Genomic DNA, 24340 nt, shown 5'->3' with positions numbered 1-24340 from the left:
CATCTTTCAAATGTTGTTTATGGAGAGATATGTTGTGTGACACTTAATGAAGGCAGGGCTTTCCAAAGATGTCATTCCATCATTAATAGTCATGGCACTGTCAGCTGTATATGGAGATCAATTCTGTAGGATAAATAATCCTCTGACAATTAAAATACATATAGTTGAAATGCAATACTTTTTTTCCCTAAATTTAGTTACCATGGATTATGATTCCCTCTAAAGTTAAATAAAGGTATGTGACACAAACCAATAGGATTTTGTATAGCTTCTTGGAATCTTGTATATTATAAACCCAACAGACTGTGTAAAATATTGCCATTAAATCTTCCAACCACTCTTTCAGAATTCTTTCTCCTTGTGTCAAATGAAATTGTGTTATATGAATCACAGCCCCATAAAATGATCACTTGTAATTAACTCCTTCCAGATTTCACTCATTTTAGTCTTGACTAATCCCGACTTTTGTGAAGAAATTCAACCCACTGTAATCCCTAAACACAGGAGCCACTTTCAGTGTGTATCACATTAAGGCTGCTGAAGATGAATGGTCTGATTGCTTCTTGAAATTCAGAAGGCAAAGATTTAGGGGTCAGGAAATTACATCTGGTTTGTCTGGAACTTGTGATCAACATTTCAAGTCATGCATTCACATTTGGGGTAGAGATAAAGCCAACGTCTTTCTTACACTGAGAACGGATCTAAAAGGATTTTCTTCACATTGCCTGGTCATACTTCTTTTACTCTTTGGAAGTTAATGCAGATAGTGCAGAAACAAGATAAACTAGCCCACTCCTTTTTCTGTTATAGCTCCTGGGTAGAACCAGTCTCTGGCCATCTTTGATGGCTAATTCCAGACATTTACAAAAATGCAGAACCCGCTGCCTTCCTAAGAGGAGTCACCATCTCTGCACTATGATAATGACAAGATTACCATTTTTCTGTTCACAGATACATGGCATCTGAAAACTCACCTAGATTACATCTTACTGTCTAAACTATAAAGGTGAAAATATGTATAATGAGTCCCATAAGATTCATCAGTCTCATGGAAGCAGGACTTTCATAAGACCAAAAAGGTATGGCAGAAAGTCATGCAACTCAATTTTCAGATTCCAAAAACAAGAACAGATAATCAAACACTGCATGTTCTTACTCATAGGCGAGTGTTGAACAATGAGAACACATGGACACAGGGAGGGGAGTATCACACACTGGGGTCTATTGGGAGGGAATAGGGGAGGGACAGCAGGAGGTGGGGAGGTTGGGGAGGGATAACATGGGGAGAAATGCCAGATATAGGTGACAGGGGGATGGAGGTGGCAAACCACATTGTCATTTGTACCTATGCAATAATCCCGCATGATCTGCACATGTACACCAGAACCTAAAGTACAACAACAACAAAAAGCCAACAATCAGCTTCCAAGCCATAGTGTCTTAGTCAGTTCAGGCTGCTAGAATAGAATACCACAGAGTAGGTGGCTTGAATAAGAAATATTTGTTTCTCCTGTTTCTAGAGGCTGGGAAGTCCAAGATCAAGGTGCTGGCATATCTCCTGTCTGCTGAGGACCTTTCCCTGGCTCATAGGCAGCTGTCTTCTCTCTGTATCCTCACATGACCAAGAGATTGCACTTTTAAGGACACTAGTCCCATCCTGGGGGCTTCATCCTCATGACCACATCTAAACCTAATTATATCTCAAAGGCTCTACCTTCTAAGACCATCCCATAAGGGATTAATTCGAATTTTGGGGAGACACAAACATGCAGCTCAAGTACCATCATTGTTCATTCTGCCATTTCCCAGGTATGGTGAACTCAGCTCCAGAGTGAGAATACAGTGTTAATCTAGTCAAGTCCTTCTGTGCAGTATACTCTCAGAAGCTTCCCAGCTGGCCTAGAGGAAAACCATTCTTGCAGACACCTAAAAGACCTGCTTCCTCTCTAATCCCACCTTCTACTCTGTCCTTCATGCTCCTGTGGCACCTGCAGCACTGGCCTCACTGCTGTGCCCCCACACTCCTGGGCTGTTCACTGTTCTGTTCTCCTCCGGTGCTTTCATCACTCTCTGAAATACTACCTATATTACTTGTTTATCTTATTTTACTTATGTTCTGTCTCCCTACACTGGAATATATACTCCAAAAGGGTAAGGATTTGCTTTCCTTGTTGCTGTTGTTGTTTCTCCAACTTCTACAGCAGGGACAGGCAAATACAGGTACTCAATCATTATTTTTTAATTGAGTGAATTTATCCATGGCCACTCCTTTTCTCCTTATGGCTTTAGACTTTAAGGTGATTGAGTTTCTCCAGAAGGAGACAAGGAAGCCCTTGTGGGTAAAAAATACCAATCTGATTATGAATATGTGTCTAGAGGATGCCAAGTTCCACAAAATGTGCCATTTCAGATTGACAAAGTGAGCACGAACTGCCTGTTTGATTCTGAGGAGGTAATATTCTTCTTTCCCCAGATGAACTCAGAGTCAGCCCCACGGTAGTTGTCTATGACTGCGCTGTTCATGTACTGTGCAAAGGTGAGGAGGGGTAAAATTCATCCCAGTTTCTGCTAGCTGAGTTCTGTACCCTTCAGGGTGGCAGCAGAGGGGGAGAACGTTTTTGTAATTTATGATCCCAGGGGGTCTATCATACTGCAGTTTACAAAAGTAAGCCTCTCTGCTATTAGCTGGTCCCTTTTTATGAACACCTTCAAATACCTAGAGTCAACTTTAAGCTCCCAGCTTCACAGCCTTCAGGATTGATTTTCCATTTGGTGCTGTTTTACTTTAAGTATGTGAGCATCACTTCCTAAAGAAAACTGGGTCCAGTGGTCCCAGGAGTCTCCTTTGCACAACACATCTCCCCGCAAATGACACTTGAACAGCGAATAGTGCTCATCTTCTAAGTGGGAAGATGAGCGGGACTGAGAGCCGAACACTCTCACCTTAATATCTTAAAATGTTTAGCTTTTTGCTTCTAGATATTGTACAGAATTCCCAAACAACTGGCTTAAAGACAACACTTAACTTTGGCCTTTGCTAACTTCTTAATTTGGAGGTAAGATTCCCAGGAAACTATCCTTCCACAAGAATGAATTGGTAATTCGTAATGACTTCATTAATAATGACTCTAATGCAGAGAGTGCTTTGAAGTACTTATTTTCTGTACCTGAAATGTTTACCCTAAAATATATCTGAAATGAGAATTTTTTTTAAAGTTAAAAAAAAAAAAACCTCTATTTCCTACTAAAATCATTCCAGGAATCATCTATATGTGGTGATCTACATTTTTCCTTGACTTGATTATTCTTAACAATGATGGTGTCCATTCCAGTTGACACAGAAAAACAGTTATGCTCAAGTACAAATTATTTAACCACATGTGAGAGTCGAGAGTAAATGACTTCTCCTTTGCTTGTGACAATGACATACTGTGGGTTGTCTAGTGCATTTCCCTTCATAGCTTAGATCCCAACATGATGCTTTTTCACAATGCTGCTCTGCTATCAAATCCAACTGCAATCAGTTTGCTTAACTGATCATCAGCTGGAGACAATTAGGGCCCCTAAACAAGGAAACAGGTAGAGGAAGAATCTAGGCATGAAATTATTCTGAAATCTGTTCCCAGATCTTCCACCACTTACATTGTAAGCTAGTAAAATCTGGTATGTGATACTTTTAAGTTGTGTTCTGCTTTCTAGCCTTGCTCCACAGCATCCCCTCCCAGCTTCTCAGCAATCTACATTTCTGTCATCCCCAGTTTTATTTATATTGAGAGTCTCTCAATCTCCTTTCTTTAGCTCTACAAGCATGTTTTAGCCTACTCCTTTCTCAACCCATCTCTCCTTAAGTGGGGATCACCCTCCCTGCCATGTGTCAGCCCCAAACTGTGGGCGACCCTTGCTTATATCTTTTGCCTCTACTTTCTCACATGGTGCTTATTCCCAAAGCTCCCTAAAATCTGGCTTCAAAATTCAGCACAGGATTGAACTGCTTTCTCAAAAGGCTTCCTATAATTTTCAAATTCAGGGACTGATCCTGTGTCCGAACCCTCCATGTGAATTCTGTAGTGGCCAACGTGCCCTCCAATGGAGGAATTCTACTCCCTTAGTCCTCGTGGTGGAGCCTCGTTGTGCCCTTCTCTCTAGTAAGACAATGGTGACTGTGTATCCTCTGTTTCCTCCACCAGTGGTCTCATGTGCTGTGTACTTTTTTTCCTCCAGCCTGTAACCAAATTCAGAATGTAGAGCACACAGGGCTCTGTCCTCAAGCTCATGACCTCTTCCAGCTACATGCTCTCTGAGGGGATCTCATCTAGAACCTTGACCTTAAATATATCTTTCTGCTAATGATTCCCCAATCCAGATTTCTACTTATGATCTCCCCTTGAACTCCAGAACTCTTTATCCAATGCCCACTTGACATGAATAAAGGGACATTTAAAATCCATCTTCAAGTTAAAATGGCCAAAAAAGAAATCTTTATTTCTACCCCGCAAGCACCTCCCTCAGTCTTCCCCCATTTTGGTAAATGGCACCTTTATCTACCTCGTTGCTCTCCTCAACCTTCACAGGAAATCCATCTTCCAGTTCTACCAAGTCCTCCTCCAAAAGCTATCTTGCATCTGTTCACTTCTCTTCATCACTATGATTACCTCCTTAGTTCTAGCCAGCATAATCTCTTGCCTGGAATACTGCAATAGTGTCTCTTCTCAGCTCCTTGTTTTCATTTTTGCTCATTATTCTGCAACATCCAGAGTGCTATTTTAGAAATGTAAATCGCGTCATGTTCACACCACTGCTTGAAACCCTCCAAAGGCTTCCCATTATAACCCTGGCTTACAAATCCTGCTGGCTTACAAACCCTGCACCATCCAGCCCACCTACCTTTTTACTCACATTCTTTTTTTTTTTTTCTACTCTATTTCACTACACCAGCCTTCGTTCTGTTATGGAGACACTCCTAGGTTGTCCCCACATTAGGGCCTCTGCACCATATGGTTTCTCTGTGTCGGGCAAATGCTCTTCGTCTCCTTGTTCAATGACTGGCCCTTGTCATTTACATTTCACTTAGCTATCACTTTCTCAGAAAGCTCCTTGCTACCTACCCAATCCAAGTTGCCACCCACCTACGAAGATACCTTACCACTGTTGAATATGTTAATTATTTATCCGTTTATTTGTCGTCTATGAGCTGCCGTTTTTCACAGCTGTAGCTGTCATAAAGAAGGCACTTGATATGTATTTACAGGTGGGAAGAATGGAAGGGGAGAAGGAAGAAAGGAAAAGAAGGGGGGAGAAAAGAAAGGGAGAAGGAAGGAAGGGAGGAAGGAAGGAGGGAAGGAAGAAAAAACAGGGATTTAAAAAGCCTTGCTTCATTCATTGGGTTCTTTTTCCTAGTGCTCTGCTCTCTACCAAGTTCCATTTTAATCCACTTCTGTGGTCTTTTTCTACCTCATCTCACTTCTTGTCCTGCCTGCTCTGCAGCTGATAATGCAGCAAGTTCTCATCCTGCTACCCAGGCAGCAAAACCAACCACCAACTTCTTGCATCTGGTTTCCTGTCCTTTTAACCTCCTATGTATTACTTTTGGAGCAAGATGACTTGACTCCTTGCCTTCAAAGGCTCGTGAACAAGGTGCTTCCAACCTTCTTATCAAGTTTCATTTTTCACTAGTCTTTGACACACCTGAGGCTATTCACATGTCCAAAATTTCAAGAGAGAAAAAAAAAGCTTTCTGCTTTTCTCCGCATATCCCTAGGGGAAAGCAAGGATGTTAGAGGAACTCTCTGTCTCCATTCCTGCCTTCTGTGTCTCGCTTTTTCTACCTCAGAGTTTAGATCAGACCCTGTAGTATATGCTCAGAAAATAGTTGTAGAATGAATAAGTGAAAATAAAGGAAATACTTGCAGAATGAGTAAAAGAATGCCTCAAAATCTTACCACTGGTATATTTTCTATCTTTAAATAACAAGCTCAAAGTTACTTTCATTTTAAAGTTTTCCCTGATCTGCTCGCCTTGGTTTATATTCTTACTCTCTTCAATCTTCATAGCATTTCTTTTATAATACAGATTTTTACCTAATATTTTAGCATTTTATGCAATTGTCTTGGTGTCTCCCTCTGCTCTGGAAACAGGCACTGTCTCATACACCTGGAAGCCCCCTAGTCTTACTTCTTATTTCCCATCTGTTAACACATTTCTTGTCCAAAGCAATAGCTCAATATCGACTTCTGAGTTTTAGTTCAAGGACTAAAGTACTTGGAGTGGAAATCACAAAGTTCCTGCTGATTATAGGTTTATAGAACACCCACAGTAACAATTAACTCAGGATATGCTGCTGTTCCGTTAACTAATCTCTCAGAGTTTCATTTTCTTTATAAATGGGGCTAATAATATTTATCTAATAGGGGGACTCAGAGGATTCTTTAATTAATGATGCAACACTTTCCAAGATCCTCAGAGGAAATAAGAAGATAAACATTATTATATCTCTTATTACTACAGATAGCAGTTATTAAACTCTCCCATAAACAGGAACCAAGAAGAATTTTAAGCCAAACTAGTAGTTTAATAAGAAGCAGCCAGGGGCTATCACAGTTGAGCTAACGTAAACACTTTGGCAGAAATTAATCCCTTCTTTAGTTGCTGTTAATACTGGACAAGAAGAGCTCTGAGGGTCTCAGTGTCCTCATCTGTTTAATGGACACATTGGACAAGGTGACCTGAAAGGTGTCTTCTAGCTTCAATATTCTCTGCAAGTCTCTGATCATATTAACATCTCAAATCTCTAGCTAATTGACTGGTTCTGCATATTTAATATGACCACTATCAGTGCTTTCTCCCAAGGATTCCATTTTATCCAAAGAGCTGCAGGACCAGTGTAGATTTTCAAAAAATCATTAGGAGGTAGGATACTGTATGACATTTTTCAGACAGCTTGAATATGTAAATTTAAGTTTTTGAGTCTTGGTGTCCCAGAAAATTTTTGGGCATAGGATAGAGAATAATCAGGAAATATCCATGTGTATGCTACTACCTCATTTGCTAATAAGGGTTTCTTGAAATAGAAATTAGTGTTTCTCATTTGTATGTTCCCTGTGGCTCAAGGTAATAATGCTTATCAAGGTTCCCCAGGCACACTGCAGAGCCTTAGGGATCAATCGGCCCTGGTGAAGTAAGGCAGCTCAATGAGGATGGTAGGCATTCAGCAACAAATCAAGTTAGTACTTTGGTTTTTTTATGGGATGGATATTCTGAAATGTCCTGTTGAACTGTGAGAGATGCTCCCAGAGATTGTTAAAAAATTCCTTCCTTGGCTCATTATACCTGAGTTGAGTTCAAAATGGTCTTGAAATATCAGAACCACTGGAGTGTAGCACTTTATAGTTCACTCTTTGATCTCTAGTTTAACATTGTTCTCAGAAAGTGTGCCCGGCTATCCTCAGGATTTATCAAGCTGTCTTTCTTTTTTTAATTTATTGTGGTGAAAAATATCTAACGTAGATTTACTCCCTTAACAATTTTAAGCATACAGTAAAGCCTTGTTAACTCTATGCCCATTGCTGCACAGCAGATTTCTAGACTTTTCTATCTTGCATGACTGAAATGCTCTATGCTTCGAATAACTCATTTTCCTTTTCCTTAAGCTCCTGGCAACTACCATTTGACTGTCTCTGTGAGTTTGATTACTTGAGATAACTCATATAAGTGGAATTATGCAGAATTTGTCTTTTTGTGATTTGCTTATATCACTTAGCATAACGTCCTCAAGATTTATCTATGTTGTAGCATATGCTAACTTTTAAAACACACAACTTTTGTCTACAAAATCCTTATTTCTATTGCCCCTGGTGGTAGTCTGCTAATTTCTGGGAGGAAGAAAACTTACTGAAACACTGGAAAAAAAAGAGTTAATAGGTCAATGCCAGAATTTTTATTCCGTGGTTCATGAGACAAGCTTTAAGAGTCCAAGGAGTTCTTTTTTAAAAAGATCTAACTATCTTGACATATCAGAATGACAAGATAATATTAACTTGCTTTATTAAGTTCTTGGGTCATATTAAAGTGATATTGCCCAAGAAAAAAAAGCTAACAAAAGAACAGCCTCCTTTTGTGCAACAACATATTTTCACTAGCAGAAAGTAATTTTTAGCTTCAATATTACATGTAGAAAAGAAATGTCTTCCAGTGATCATGAGGTAGTGTGGTGTCTGATTCCATGAGAATTTTATGCCTATTGATACCCTAGTATTAATACAACAGATACAATAATAATGAACTTAGTTATATCAGTAAACATGGAATACTTCTGTGTTCACAGTAGGTCTTGACCCATTTCTCACAGAATCTTCAGGAGGATAAATGGCATGATTTTTAGACTAAGGTTTATACTGGCTGTAGCACTTAGGCTTTGAATCACCTATCTGAGCCTTGGTTTCCCCAGATGTCTCATCTGTCTCCAAGCACTGCAGAGCAAGTGAAGTGTGACTAAATAAAATTGTATAGGTCCTGGGTTTTGACCCAGTAGAGTTACTGCCCTACAAATAAACACCTCGCCCTGACTATTTCTCATACTTGGAAGGCCAGTGCTTCAAGTTGCTCTAAAATTTAGTCCTCTAAAAAAATTTAGTCCTCTAAAAAAATTTAGTCCTCTAAAAGACATAGTGGTACAATAGTCCCCCCTTATCCCTCAGGGATATGCTCCAAGACCCTCAGTGGATGCCTGAAACTGTGGATAGTACCAAATCCTATATATGCCATGTTTTTTTTTCTCTGTACATATATAACTATGAGAAAGTATAATTTGTAAATTAGGCACAGTAAGAGATTAACAACAAGAACTAAGAATAAAATACAACAATTATAACAATATACCAAAATCACTCCTCTTGTGCCTTGAGTCATTATTAAGAAATATAAGGATTCCTTGAACATAAGCACCTCAATACCAAAACAACAAATCCAAAAACCAAGGTGGCTACCAAGTGACTCACACGTGGGGAGCGAAGGCAGTGTGGAGATGCTGAACAAAGAGATGATTCATGTCCCTAGTGGGACTGAATGGGATGGTGCCAGATTTCATCATGATATTCAGAATAGTGGGCAACTTAAAAAGTATGCATTGTTAATTTCTGGAAATTTCTATTTAATATTTTCGAGCTGTAGTTGACTATGAGTAACTGAAACCAAAAAAGTGAAAGTGTAGATGACAGATGGCATTTAAGAGGTTAAACATAGAAAAGAGATAAATCAAGAGCTGACTATTTGCTTTATGAGTTACTTCTTTATTGACAATAAGATTAATAGCTCCTAATTTTTTATCATCTCTTAAGTATTTTTTTTTTTTTTTTAGATCTACATTAGAGCTGGGCTTCACATAATTCTCTCCATCCAAAAAAGTTTCCTTTATAGAGCCAGGTCCCCTAGCACTCTTAAATATGATTCAATTTCTCATATTTTTGTTTGCCTACAAGTTTTTAAGAAGATAGTGATGGGTACATTGTGATGCCTATCTGTAGCTCATAGAACTTTGAAAGGAAATACAAATTCAGCCAGTCTGACCTCCCCTTGCAATTCATTTCCATCTTTCCTGGTCTCACCACCTCCCGGCCCCACGCCAAAAAAAAGTCATAAAACCTGAACTATTGTGAATTCTTCCAGGATTTAAAATGCGATATTTACATTAACCATAATTACATTACCTGGTTACACATACTAGTACTTGACCTAACTATTCTTTTGGCCAAACGTGGTAACAATCAGCGGGTCATTTGAGTCATTTCTGCTTCTCCAAGGCCTCTACCTTGGCCCAGAGTCAGGTATCCTAGACACATAAAAATGCACGGATGTTCTTCCAGCCTCCAGTTTTCAAGGCTTCTGGAACAGGTGATCATTAATGCAAATTTATGGGCCATTACAGAATCTAAAAAAATATGTCACAGTTGAATAAAAACCATAAGCTTTTCACACTAGGTTTTTAATTACCAAATATGTAAAATAGAAAAGTTATAGGTTTGGCTGTACTGCCTTCTAGAAGACGTACTGAACTAAACATTCTTTGACACCCTGTCCCCCCACCCCCCAAAAATCCCACCTCCTGAAGGAGGGCATTGCTTTGGCAAAAATTTAGATTTCCTCTATTTAAACAAGTTGTATAAAAATCTAAAGCGAGCAGGGTGTGTTGTTACTGTTCCCGTCCGTGCCAGTGCGTGACGTGGCAGGCGCCCATGAAAGCACCGCTCCGTGTTCTGGGGTGTGCACACCTGCCACGGCATTGCAGGACATGTCTCTTCTGCTCCTTTCCTTAAGGAGTGGGTTAGACTGAAAGAAAGCAAATAGCTTGGAGTACTGTTAGTTCTTGTTTAAAGTGAGAACTAAGCTAAACATGGTCACATGAAAGGAGTACATTTTAGGAATGAATGGGTTAGTCAGTACATGAGGAGTGGATTTTAAAGAAACCATTGCCATATCTTGGTAAAGAAACATGTCTGTAACAGAGATCTTTGCTTTCTTAGAAAATATATTTTTTGGTGTTGTTTTAAAGGATTCTCTATTCACCACAGCTAACACTTCTCCTGTCTTGCTCTCTCAACATGATCGGCTCTTGTTAGTTTACAATAGATAGAGTTGCCATTTGGCCCTTTGGGATATTTCTTGCTTTTTTTTTTCTTTAGATCAGAATGAAAGAGTTGAAAACTTTTGAAAAGCTTTTATTAAAACGAAGGCTCAGTTATTCACTTAGTTACAAGCAGACATTATTTTTTTTAAATTTTAATAGCCAGATCACTTTGTTTCTATCTTACTTTATTAAATAAAGTCTACTATTTCCTTTGACATTTATTTTTCTGGCCCCAAGATTAGGAAAAGCTGATCATCGGAAAAGATCATTTACTGTCACTCTGCTTAGCTTGTACTCTAATGATAAGAAAGCCATTTTCTGAGATCTCTTTCAGGCTGAAAATGTTTCACCCAGCCTGTGTGCATTTTTAATAACAGTAAAATAAGCACACCCTCTGATGACAGCATTTAGCATTAATTTTTAATAACCTCATGCCTTTTAAGTTGCCCTTTGTATCTCGTTGGTGGACAAAAACCTTTCTATAGAAAATTAATCAGAAAATAAATTTATTTCTGATGCCTTCCTTGCTCTTGGGGTTTATGAGAGGCAATGACATGGACTGCCAAATGTTTCTGAACTTGCTTCCTGAGAAACGGTGCCAAGACCAACAGCCAATAGGATGGTTTTTAAATTTTCTGCTTAGTAACATTTTCTCTCTCTTCATGGTTGGATTTTCCTTGGCTTCACAGTGGGGAGCTGTCTGTACAAACGGCCCTTGTGATGACTACACTAGCCCAAGAGTCCCTGGGGATTGTCTGTTGGGTCAACATAAGGATGTTAACGTGACAATATTTATTATTTGGTCACTCAACAAATTAATGAAACTTTGCTGAACATATCTAGAATATGCCAAACCCTGTGCTGGGCTCTAGGGTTTTAGCAGTGAATGATTCAGCCAAAGTTTTGACAAAATGGCAGTGGAGACACAGCTAGGATTCTGTACATTCTTTTTAAAGTACCTACATTTTACCTATGTGCCAGGCAATGTCCAGAAGGATCTTCACCACTCCCTTCCCCCAAAACTGATGCCTTTCTGGCTTCACTCTTCACCTGAAAAATGAGTAAATAACGCCTTCCTCATTGCCTTGTTGGAAAGATTGAAATGGAAGATGCTTATTATAATATCTGGCACAGAGTATACTCATATATGTTACTATTCTTATTGTCATCTCCAATAATGGTAAGAGTTCAAAAAATAATCATCATTCATCATCTGCTATGCATTTATACGCTGAACATTTTTAGGTACATTGTTTGCAACTCTCTCGACGATCCTCTGAGTAGAGTCTGATCATTTAGGTCAAGGGAATTTAAGTAGCTAACCAAGGGATGCCCAGCTACTGAGACAGATGGGTTTTGCACTGTTCTGAGAAGATCCCCCTCTTGGACTAGGTGGTCAGCGGTGGCTCATGGCTTGATGGTCCAGGTATCACATGGAGAATGCTAGAATGTGAGGAGAAAGGGTGGCTGTGGTACATGTGTCAGGAGTCAAGGGTGGGACTGTTCATGGCCAGTGATCAAGTCCATAATCCTAACACCAGTGGCGGGGAGAGTCCTCAGATTGTCCCAGTTAGATCTGTTCTTCTCCCATGTCTTTGTGTGAGATCACTGTGGGGTTGGGTGGAGGTCTTCGGAAAGCCCTCTCCAGGGTACAGGGGGGATCCAGCCATGTGGCCTGGAGCAGGACTTGGCCATTTCTAGGCACTAGTTTTCTCACACATAAAATGAGAAGAGCAGTTCCAGAATGCCTTTTCTCTAGATAAAGAAGGGAAGCTACTGAGTGCTTTCAGTCTTTACATATGGCAACTCACTGAAAACTTCCAGTGACCCTGTGAGGAAAAAATATTATGATTTTACCTTTGAAAAAAATGGAGGTTCAGAAAAACTAAATAATCTGCCTCAAATTGTCTAGCTACTCAGTGGTAAAATCAGCCCACAAATCTAAGTCTGCCCAACTCCAAATCTCAAGCTCTTTTCCTGCCACCGTACTGTCCCTGGCTTCCCGTTCATTTCCCAGTGACAGTAACTCGGGCATCTTCTCTCTCACACAAAAGGCCATAGAATATCTGTCACCAAATGAATCCTCAAACAGATGACATCCAGTCTTGAAGGCCTTCTGTGAAACTGCCAATTTTCAAGTGAGTTGGGACGAAGAGTCACGATTTCCTGTCTGTGAGTTACTGTCGTCTTTTTTGTTCATGTCTTTTAACCTGGATTACCCAGCGCTCTATCTCTGCCTTTCACGTGGTAGTGGAACTGCAAGGTTGCACAGGTCTGGTTGTTTGTAAGTCAATGAGGCTATCCTTCTAACGTTGTGTTATTGAGCAGGGGGAGATTACCCAACTGCAAACGTTTTTCATGCAGCATTCGACCCTAACCTAAATACTTGCACAACCATACTCTTGTTGCTGGCATTTTTTCTGAAGTGGAGTTTGTAATTAAAATACTCCTTGGCTTCTGTAGTTTCTTTCCTATTCAGGCTACACGTTTCAAGTGGTTATTATGTTTAATACAGCTACTGCAAAATGGAAATTAAAATATTAATGGTTGAATGCCAAAATTGAAGCAGATAGCAATAAATATTCTCATGATATTTCTATATAAAGTAGCCGTTGATAACCAGGCCCTCCAAGGTTTTGTGTGTGTGTTGGAAACTAAACTTACACCTGATCAAATTATTCCCTATCCTGCCTTTCTAAGACCGTAAAAGAACAAGATTATTCCACCAAAGGCAAATAATACTTAGAAACGATTAGGAAAAGTTAATGAAAGGAATAATTAAATGTATGTTAAATAACAATATATCAAACACATTTGTGTTTGAGATGAATATAATTTCAGGAGCATGATTCTGACTGATTTCAGCATCAATCTTCATTCTCCCAGATTCTCATCCAACTGCCAAAATATTTCTCCCCTAAAGGATTGTAAAGTAAAGCATATTCCATTTCCCACCAGATATGATAGTGCTTAACATTACCATATTTAGACTTTAGCATTCCAACAATACAGCGGGGAAACAATTCTTGAAATACTCCTCATTTTCAGCACATTCTGTTTAAGTAATCCCCCTGGCCAGCATTTATATCTGCCTGGTTACTCCTCCCACACTCGTCAACAGCACTTTGAAAAATCTCATTTTAAACTCATCTGTCTAGACTTTTTTAAAAACCAAAGAGGATATATGTGTATTGGAGAGGACAAACCCCACTGGAGGATAGGATGGCTTCAGGCCATCAGTCTTTCCAGGAGTGGAGAATATTCTTTAGGCCTATGTGTACGTGTGTGGTGGAAATAAAAGCTTCTTCATTTTCCAGGATGTTTTACTCTGGGATATTTTCACCTTCTGGGAAACAGTCTCCCCTATTTAGATACCAAGGCTATATCACGCTCCTTCTGCCTTATTATATTTTAAGTCTGTCATTTTAGCTGAAGACAAAAAAAAATCTCATGTAAAGTCACGAGATTTCTAAAATATAGTTTCCAGAATATCATTTCTAGAAATAGTTATTTTTCAGTTGAGGTCCCCACTATGAAAAAACACCTTTTTCTTTGTAAGGTTTCAATATTTCTTGACATAATTAATGGAAAATAATAAATACATGTATTTGTGTTAAGGGTGAAAAATATGTAAAGAACATATCCAGTGTCCCCAGATCATAAGGGAACCCCCTCATTTTTTTTCATAACATTTCACTGGTGCCACAGAATTGAGAATGCTGCATTCTCTAGGAGGAGATCAGTGCATAAAGGATTACTCTGTAAGTGTGTGTGCAGCAGGCATTAGGAACAGAACTGTCTCCTCCTTGGTTCTAGAGTCTATGTTTCTATCAGTGCAGCTTAAGTTGGCAGTGGCTGTTTTCCCAGACTTGTCCCATGGAACAATTAATAAGCTTATAGTCAGAAAAAAACTCTTAAGATACTTTCACATCTGCTATGTGCTACCTGCAAAATATTTGTGGTTCCCTTCAATTGCAGGCATGTTGTCCGACTGCATTTTCTCACTCCTTGCAGTTGGACTACTGAAGAACCAAGAGTGAAGTACTGTGTGCCAATTCCAGCCCAGTGCTTTTTCTTGCTGGTATGAGACTCTCCAGAGCTCTTTCATGGTTTTATTTCTAGCTTGGTGATTGGCAGTGTTCAAGATAGTGTCTACATCATCAGCTTGGGTTCTAGAGTAACAGATATGGAGTCAGCAAAAACCAGCATGGATGGACAGGTAGCTTGAGTGGAAAATAAACATTTGTTCTGATATGCCACCAAGATTTAGGGATTGTTTGTTACTGCTGCATCACTTAGCCTATCCAGGCTGAAGTAAGAACAAAATCATATTTAAAACAAAAAGATCACATTATAGAGTGGGGAACACAAACTTTATATGCATTCATGGCTGTTACAGTAGTAATTCTTTCTTGAGCTATTAGCTTATTCCCCCAGTGGCCTGTATGGCAACTTTACACAATTTAGAATAAATCTTGGCACCCAGGTGAATGTCCTAGTACTCAGAGTGTGACATGAACTTCAGGCTCAGTATCCTTCTTGGCTTGGCACCTTGTGCAATAATCCTCTTAATTTAAAAGATGCAATAGCGTATTTGGTACTGATTTTTAAGTGATTTTTTTTCCTTCAGGTGAGGTAAGGATTACACAGATTACACATACTAATACTCTGCTTTTTGTTGCCTTCGAAACCACTGATTTCTTTTTATAGCACAAGGATTTGTGCAGTAGCTTTCTGTTTGAAAGGACTTTATCACAAAACGGCAACAATTATAATTATACTTAACTGGCAATGCAGATGTAAGCATCACATGAGATAATGTATACGAATAATGCTTTGCTAACTACAAAATCTCCTACACAGTGAGTCATTAGTATCTCCTCTCATTACCACAGTCTCTGGAGGTAGACAGGCAGATAATTCTACCATTTTACAGCTGAAGAAGTTTGATTCTCAGAGGTACTGTGGCTTGCCTAGTAAGATCAGTGACTTGTAAAGCCAGGCTAAAGCCCATGTCTTGTGATCAGTGGTTCATCGCATCTTTCCTTGGCCCACGCAGGCTGGAGACAAGCCATTGTTTTCACAGAACTCCAGTAACTGTGTGGCTCCAGGAGGCATGGGCGGTACAACCCTTAGGCTTCCTGCTTCTGCAGCATTCTTGCCAATGTTGAGGATATCATCCTTGCTGATTTATTTCTTGTTTTTCCTCAGTGGAGAAATTTGCAGAAGAGAAGTGATCTCCTTCAGAGAAAGGACTAGATTCCAGAAAGTTCGTGGTGAAGATAAGAAACCATCATGCGGTAAGAGGAGGCCACTGTGATGCATGCATTTGTTTCTTTAGACCCAAGTATGCATTCAATAGCGGAATGAGGATGCTTGGAAAACAGCTTCAGGAACTTTTTAAAAAAAATTGTATTTATGGGGTACAGTGTAATGTTTTAATACATGTACACATAGTGTAATGATCAAATCAGGGTCATCAGTGTATCCACCACCTTCAACACTTACCATTTCTTTGTGGAAATTCAAACATTCAAAATCCTCTCTTCTAGTTATTTTGAAAAATGCAACATTGTTAACTATAGCCACCCTACTGTGCAGCAGAGCACCAGGACTTAGTCCTTCAACCTAACTGTAACTTTGGGCCCATTGACCAATCTGTCCTGTCCTTGCCCCCAGCATTTCCTTTTTGTCCCACGTTTTGCATCTTCATTTCAGAATCTGACTCTCACTAAGTACAAATTATTTATGCATATAAACTTGCTCTAAGCTAAATCAATTAAAGTAAATATTTGATGAGCTTGCTTTACTGTGTGCTCTGTTGTGTTTTCCTAATAATGATGTTGAGAATTTGTTGGTCATCTCAGCAAAAATGCAGAATGCCAGTGTGGTGTCATGTTTGCGTGAGTGGTGGTGCTTAGCAGGAGGGGTGGGGAGAGGGAACTGTCACTCATGGGAAATCTGAATATAAATTAAAAGCAAAGGTACATCACACAAATCAGAATATTATGAATGCACAGAATGTATGTAAGGCCATATGGTGGGTAGTAGAAGAACTTGCACGCTGGAAACACAGACAGTCAATTCTTATGTATGGTAATAAGTTCTGTAAGGTCACTGCTAACACTGGATTAGTGAATACTGAACAATGCATCAGTCCTAGAGGAAATACAGATTTAGATTCCTGCAAGCCTCTGGTCACGTTTTCATCAACTGATTAATGCATATCCTTGTTTTATGTGTATTTCTATTTAAAGACTATACAGTTTATGTATATATATGTATAAATGTGTGTGTATATATATTTATGTATATATGATATAGATATATAGAGAGAGACTTTATATATATCTATTTTCTCTAAAGACTATATATTGTTATACACAAGGGGTCTTCAAAACATTTGTGAAAATATTTATTATGAAACAATATGCATGGATTTCAAATTTTTTTTTTGCACCAAAATAAACTTGTGCTTACTTGTTATAACATGTCTGAACAGGATCTAGTTTGAGGCACTAAGAAGGATAAGACATCAGTTTGAAAAGAGTCCATATCAGAGCAACATGAATTCTGCTAACATTGAAGCAAGAACAAATATCAAACTATGGTCAAAATTGGGTGGAAGAAGGGTGAAATCATGAAAACTTCACAAAACATTTTTGGGCATGATGCCCCAAAGAAATCAGCAGTTTACAAATGGATAAACTGGTTTTAAGAAGAGATAAGATGATATTGAGAAAGCCCTCGGGAGCAGACCATCCCCATGAATTTTTGAGGAAAAAATTAATCTTGCCCTCTTCACACCCTAATGGAAGAGGACCAATGATTAACAGCACAAACAACAGCTGACACCCTAGACATCTCAGCTGGTTCAGCTTACACAATTTTGAGTGAAAAATTAAAGTTGGACAAACTTCCCACACTCCCTGGGTGCCAAAACCATTGTGCCCAGATGAGGTGCTGACCAGAGCAGAGCTTTCTACGGAAATTTTAAACAAGTGTGATCAGGATCCTGAAGCATTTCTCTGAAAAACCTTAACAGGAGATGAAGCATGGCTTTACCAGTATGGTCCTGAAGAGAAAGCACAATCAAAGCAATGGCTACCAAGAGGTGGCCGTCATTCAGTCTCAGCAAACGTGTACTGCGAGAGCAAAGGTTACACAACAGTTCTTAGGGATGCTCAAGGCATTTTGTTGGTGACTTTCTGGAGGGCTAAAAAATGGTAACATCTGCTTATTATGAGAGTGTTTTGAGAAAGTTAGCCAATCTTTAGCAGAAAAAATGCCCCACAAGGCTTCACGAGAGAGTCCTTCTCCACCATGACAATGCTTTTATGAGAGTGTTTTGAGAAAGTTAGCCAATCTTTAGCAGAAAAAAATGTCCCACAAGGCTTCACGAGAGAGTCCTTCTCCACCATGACAATGTTTCTGCTCATTCCTATCAGCAGACAAGGGCCATTTTGCAAGGGTTTCCATGGGAAATTATTAGGCATCCACCTTACCGTACTGATTTGGCCCTTTCTGGCTTCTTTTTGTTCTCCAATCTTAAACAATCCTGAAAGCGCACCCATTTTCTTCACTTAATAATGTTAAAAAATGCATCGATAGCCGGGCACGGTGGCTCAAACCTGTAATCCCAGCACTTTGGGAGGCCGAAGCGGGTGGATCACGAGGTCAAGAGATCGAGACCATCCTGGTCAACATGGTGAAACTCCGTCTCTACTAAAAATACAAAAAATTAGCTGGGCATGGTGGTGCGTGCCTGTAATCCCAGCTACTCAGGAGGCTGAGGCAGGAGAATTGCCTGAATCCAGGAGGCGGAGGTTGCAATGAGCCAAGATCGTGCCATTGCACTCCAGCCTGGGTAACATGAGTGAAACTCCATCTCAAAAAAAAAAAGAAAAAAAAGTGCATCGATATGCTTTAATTCCCAGAATCCTCAGTTTATTAGGGATGAACTTAAATGGCTGGTATCATTAGTTACAAAAATGTCTTGGCCTTGATCAACTTATGCTGAGAAATAAAGTTTATATTTTATATTTTTATTTTAAATTACATTTCCACGTACTTTTTGAAATCCCCTTGTATATTTGATATACAAATATATATATTTAAAGATGATACATAAAAATAAAGACTCTCTCTCTCTATAGCTCATTCCTGTTGAACTCAGCCAACAGCATTATAACTCATGCCTGAACAAAGCTTATCTAACCCACATGTTTTCTGCACACAGCACATCACAACCTTCTTGTACTTAGAAACATGAGACAGCACTTCAGCCCTACACTTATGGACCATTTTAAACAGTGCCATTACCACAAATATACATAAATGCAGAAACAGTGGTACTAAATAAACCATAAAAAGGACACTTGTTGGGCTGGGTGTGGTGGCTCAAGCCTGTAATCCCAGCACTTTGGGAGGCCGAGGAGGGTGGATCACGAGGTCAAGAGATCGAGACCATTCTGGTCAACATGGTGAAACCCCATCTCTACTAAAAATACAAAAAATTAGCTGGGCATGGTGGCGCGTGCCTGTAATCCCAGCTACTCAGGAGGCTGAGGCAGGAGAATTGCCTGAACCCAAGAGGCAGAGGTTGCGGTGAGCCGAGATCGCGCCATTGCACTCCAGCCTGGGTAACAAGAATGAAACTCTGTCTCAAAAAAAAAAAAAAAAAGGACACTTGTTGACAGTGTGAGAGCCTAAACGAGAAGGCAGAGCTCTGCCTTGTTCAACCTCAGCTGGAAACATGCATGCCTAGCATTGATCTGTGCAAGTGTGCAAATGACTGTGAAAATTCTCCAAATACAGATTTTGGGGTTACAAATACATTTCAGTTAGTAGGTAAATTTGCAAATAGAGAACCCATGAATAATGAGGATCTACTGTACTGAGGATTGCATCCTTGCTGTGCTACTTTTTAGCTTGCTGAAACTACCCCAGCCATCTGAGTCTGAGTTTGATCATGTGTAAAATGATAAGGACAGTAACTGTGTTGTAGCATGGGGAGGATTTATATGATAATGTGTGTGAAGTGTAGAGTAGATATTTAATAAATGATAGTTGCATTTTTATCATCATGGAGCTGCATAGGGAGGGAAAAAACATCCTGGCAGGATAGCAAAAGAATGGTAGTGCCAGAAAAATCTGGTTTCAAATCCAATTCCATAACTTGGTAGTTAATGTGACTTTAGGTAAGTTATCTTTTGTGAGACTCAATTTTATGTCCTGTGAAATGAACACAATGATATTGAACTCACAGCAATGTGTCTAGTGTGATCCGAAAAGTGAGTGCCCTGGATTATAATGGCTGCAAGGAAAGTCAGTTTCATTCTCTGCATCTTCATATTATTTCATTATGAAGTAGAGTTTTTACCCAATTGATGGGAGCATCTATAATGTTTTTATTAAATTGGATATTCTTTCAATTTGTCTGGAGTTTACATAATATATGAGACAAAGAATCAAAGGCGATTAGGTATCCATGGGCACATACATACATATTTCTTTTTTCATGTTAAAAACTATTAAAAACACTTTATGTAGCTTTGTGGTCATTTTTAAAAATAGGATTTGGGAATTACAGTGTAAATCACAAAAGGAAATTATAACCATTATTCTTTAAAAGGTTCCCAAATTTATTTCATTTTAAGGGTTTCCTAGCATACTCAGTAAAGAATAATCAGTTAGAGGGACTATCTCTGTACTTGATAGAAGACAGGGGCTTTAATCTGGGTTAAACAAAGAGTCAGTGACAATAACTAAGATGGTGAGGCACTGCTGCACTGATGCCAGGTCAGAATGCAGCTGAGCACAGATGGAGAAGGGATCACTGATAATATGAGCTCAGAATGAACTGGACCTTCAGCCAGAGAATTAAGAAGCAGATGAAATGAAGGACTGTTATGAAATGTCTTATTTGACACATTTCTTTGTTAGATAATTCTTGATTTCAATTCATAGTCTAGTTACATAATAAAAGGAGATCCAGGCACAGGTAAGACATTCATCTGAAATTTCTCTGGCTCACTCTATTAATTTTCTTGGACGAGTCTAGCCAGGGGGCTGCCCTTTCAATACTAAGGATCATCCTAGTCTTGAGTTATCAATGCAGGTAAGGAAGAGTAAAGAACACCCCACTTGGGCTATCAGAAAACTTGAACTGACTTAAAATAGTGGCCAGTCCAGTCACTCCCTAATGTGTCTTTTAGATTAGTGACATGTTCTCCAGAGGCAAAGATAAGAAAGCCCTTCCTTAGGTCAACTTCTTGGATCTTTGCTTCCTACAAGATATAATCTGGAGCGCCCCTCCAAATATTTGCCTGAGATCCAATGTTTTAGAGACCTGGATTTAAATTCTAAACTGTACAACTCCAAACTCCTATAACATTTATGAACAATCTTTTATCACTCAATTTATTTTGAAAAGAACACATTTGATCCAAAACTTGAGTGAGGCTCGGGCTTACACTTATCATGACAAGTCTACAAGCCTTTCACTTGTTCATTAATCTAAATGGGAATGGATGAGAATTAATATCCCCATTTTGTTTGTGACGAGAACCTGGATACGAATAAATTAATCAACTAGACTGGGGCAGAAAAACAAGATAGAAAGATCAAAAACCAAACTCTATCACTAGATAAGGAAAACACATGGTCAAGAACTAGAAAGTTTTTTTTTTTTTTTTTTTTTTTTTTTTTTTTAAAGGGTTTTTTTTTTTTTTTTTTTTTTTTTTTTTTGAGACGGAGTTTCGCTCTTGTTACCCAGGCTGGAGTGCAATGGCGCTCTCGGCTCACTGCAATCTCCGCCTCCCGGGTTCAGGCAATTCTCCTGCCTCAGCTTCCTGAGTAGCTGGGATTACAGGCACGCACCACCATGGCCAGCTAATGTTTTGTATTTTCAGTAGAGACGGGGTTTCACCATGTTGACCAGGATGGTCTCGATCTCTTGACCTCGTGATCCACCCTCCTCGGCCTCCCAAAGTGCTGGGATTACAGGCGTGAGCCACCGCGCCCGGCCCGAACTAGAAAGTTTTTGACTTCTAATTTAGATTGCTTCTGATTGATAGACTGTAGAGTTAATTCTTGATATAAATTAATGATATTCAATGGCTGTTTAATTAATGCAAATGAGCAAGTTTTTAATCATACCCTTGACTACTACCCAATTTAAATTTGTGTCTTTGAGCTTTATTTTAGGAGCTTTGCTCTTGTTAATCACAATATCTTAAGTCTTGTTAATCTGCACCAAAAATCTCTAAGTTTTTTTCCAGAAAGATAAAATGAGAATTTAACATTCTGCTCTGCAGAAATTTTCAGTGAGGTCAAAAAGGAATTCCAAGTCAAACATACAGGAGTCAAACATGATTCTGTCATATAAAATTAGTTTAAAAGTGAAACTGAAAAGCGATCACACTGCAGTATATACATGTGAACAGAACAAGGTGTGAACATAATTTGAATGTGCCAACCCTTAACCTCAGGTAATGCCTTTTACATATGAGGTCTAAGCATTGTAATATGATTTCTGATTTAAATGTCAATTTCCATGTAAAATAAGTTGGCTTAGAGATATGTTTTTTTTTTTACCTACAGTTGCCAGAAGGTAAATTTTGATGATTTTAGTTAGGGCAGTTTTCTTAGTTTCATTGGCTTATTAGTTCCGTTAGAAGACTGACATATTGCTTATTTTTAAATAATTGGTTTACTTCTTGGAAAATATTCAGGAATCAATCCTTACACAAAGTTGAGACCATTTAAGTGGGGAATATTATATGATCCCATTCCTCAGGTCAAGTCATTTCAGTATTTATGGACGTAAGTCTTTTAAAAATAAAACAGTTCCATGGGGCTCATACAGAGAAACTCCTATAGAAATGGTAGTCACCAGATAACCCTTTGCAGGGACATGGATAAACCTGGAAATCATCATTCTCAGCAAACTGACACAAGAACAGAAAACCAAACACTGCATGTTCTCACTCATTAGTGGGTATTGAATAATCAGAACACATGGACACAGGGAGGAGAACATCACACACTAGAGCCTGTCAGGGGGTGAGGAGCTAGGGAAGGGATAGCAAGGGGTAGGGGTTAGGGGATGGATAGCATTAGGAGAAATATCTAATGTAGTTGATAGGATGATGGATGCAGCAAACCACTATGGCACATGTGTACCTATGTAACAAACCTGCATGTTCTGCACATGTACCCCAGAACTTAAAGTATGATATAAAAAAAAATGAACTTTCTAAAAAAATTTTAGAAATAAAATGCTTCACAATATTGTCCAAGATAATAAAGGTGGATCGACAATAAAAAAATACCTGTTTTAAGAAAAATTGTAGGCTAAAGCCACCTTGTTCTTATACAACAAATAAAAATTGGAGAACTACAAACCACTGCTCAAGGAAATAAGAGAGGACACAAACAGATGGAAAAACATTCCATGCTCATGGTTAGGAAGAATCAATATCGTGAAAATGGCCATACTGCCCAAAGTAATTTATAGATTCAACGCTATCCCCATCAAGCTAACTATGACCCTCTCCACAGAACTGGAAAAAAACCACTTTAAACTTCATATGGAACCAAAAGAGAGCCTGCATAGCCAAGACAATCCTAAGCAAAAAGAATAAAGCTAGAGGCATCACACTACCAGACATCAAACTATACTACGAGGCTACAGTAATCAAAACAACATGGTACTGGTACCAAAACAGAGATATGGACAAATGGAACAGAACAGAGGCCTCGGAGGCCATATATTTACAACCAAGTGATCTAACCCCTACCCCTTGCTATCCCTTCCCTAGCTCCTCACCCCCTGACAGGCTCTAGTGTGTGATGTTCTCCTCCCTGTGTCCATGTGTTCTGATTATTCAATACCCACTAATGAGTGAGAACATGCAGTGTTTGGTTTTCTGTTCTTGTGTCAGTTTGCTGAGAATGATGATTTCCATTTACAAACCTCACAAAAACAAGCAATGGGGAAAGGATTCCCTGTTTAATAAGTGGTGTTGGGAAAACTGGCTAGCCATGTGCAGAAAGCAGAAACTGGACCCCTTCCTAACACCTTACATTAAAATTAACTCCAGATGGATTAAAGACGTAAACGTAAGACCTAACATTATAAAAACCCTACAAAAAAACCTAGGCAAAACCATTCAGGACATAGGCATAGGCAAGGACTTCATGACTAAAACACCAAAAGCATTGGCAACAAAAGCCAAAATAGACAAACGGGATCTAATTAAACTCCAGGGCTTCTGCACAGCAAACAAAACAATCATTAGAGTGAACCGGCAACCAACAGATTGGTAAAAAATTTTTGCAGTTTACCCATCTGACAAAGGGCTAATATCCAGGATCTATAAAGAACTAAAACAGATTTACAAGAAAAAAACAAACAAACCCATTCAAAAGTGGTGAAAGGACATGAACAGACACTTTTCAAAAGAAGACATATATGAGGCCAACAAACATATGAAAAAATGCTCATCATCACTGGTTATTAGAGAAATGCAAATCAAAACCACATTGAGATACCATCTCACGCCAGTTAGGATGGCGATCATTAAAAAATCTGGAGACAACAGACGCTGGAGAGGATGTGGAGAAATAGGAACACTTTTACACTGTTGGTGGGAGTGTAAATTAGTTCAACCATTGTGGAAGACAGTGTGGCGATTCCTCAAGGACCTAGAAATAGAA

General features: G+C 39.0%; 1 protein-coding gene across 2 annotated transcripts in view; it reads right to left on the bottom strand.

The window, feature by feature from the left end:
• The window catches only part of GPC6 (glypican 6), a 1185705-nt gene that overhangs the window by 164937 nt on the left and 996428 nt on the right, over positions 1-24340 (bottom strand). The window lies entirely within an intron of this gene.

This window comes from Cebus imitator, unplaced genomic scaffold (genome assembly GCF_001604975.1).
Source record: "Cebus imitator isolate Cc_AM_T3 unplaced genomic scaffold, Cebus_imitator-1.0 Scaffold158, whole genome shotgun sequence".
Taxonomy (NCBI): domain Eukaryota; kingdom Metazoa; phylum Chordata; class Mammalia; order Primates; family Cebidae; genus Cebus; species Cebus imitator.
Note: the sequence above shows the minus strand (reverse complement) of the source record. Positions and strands in the feature narration are given on the sequence as shown.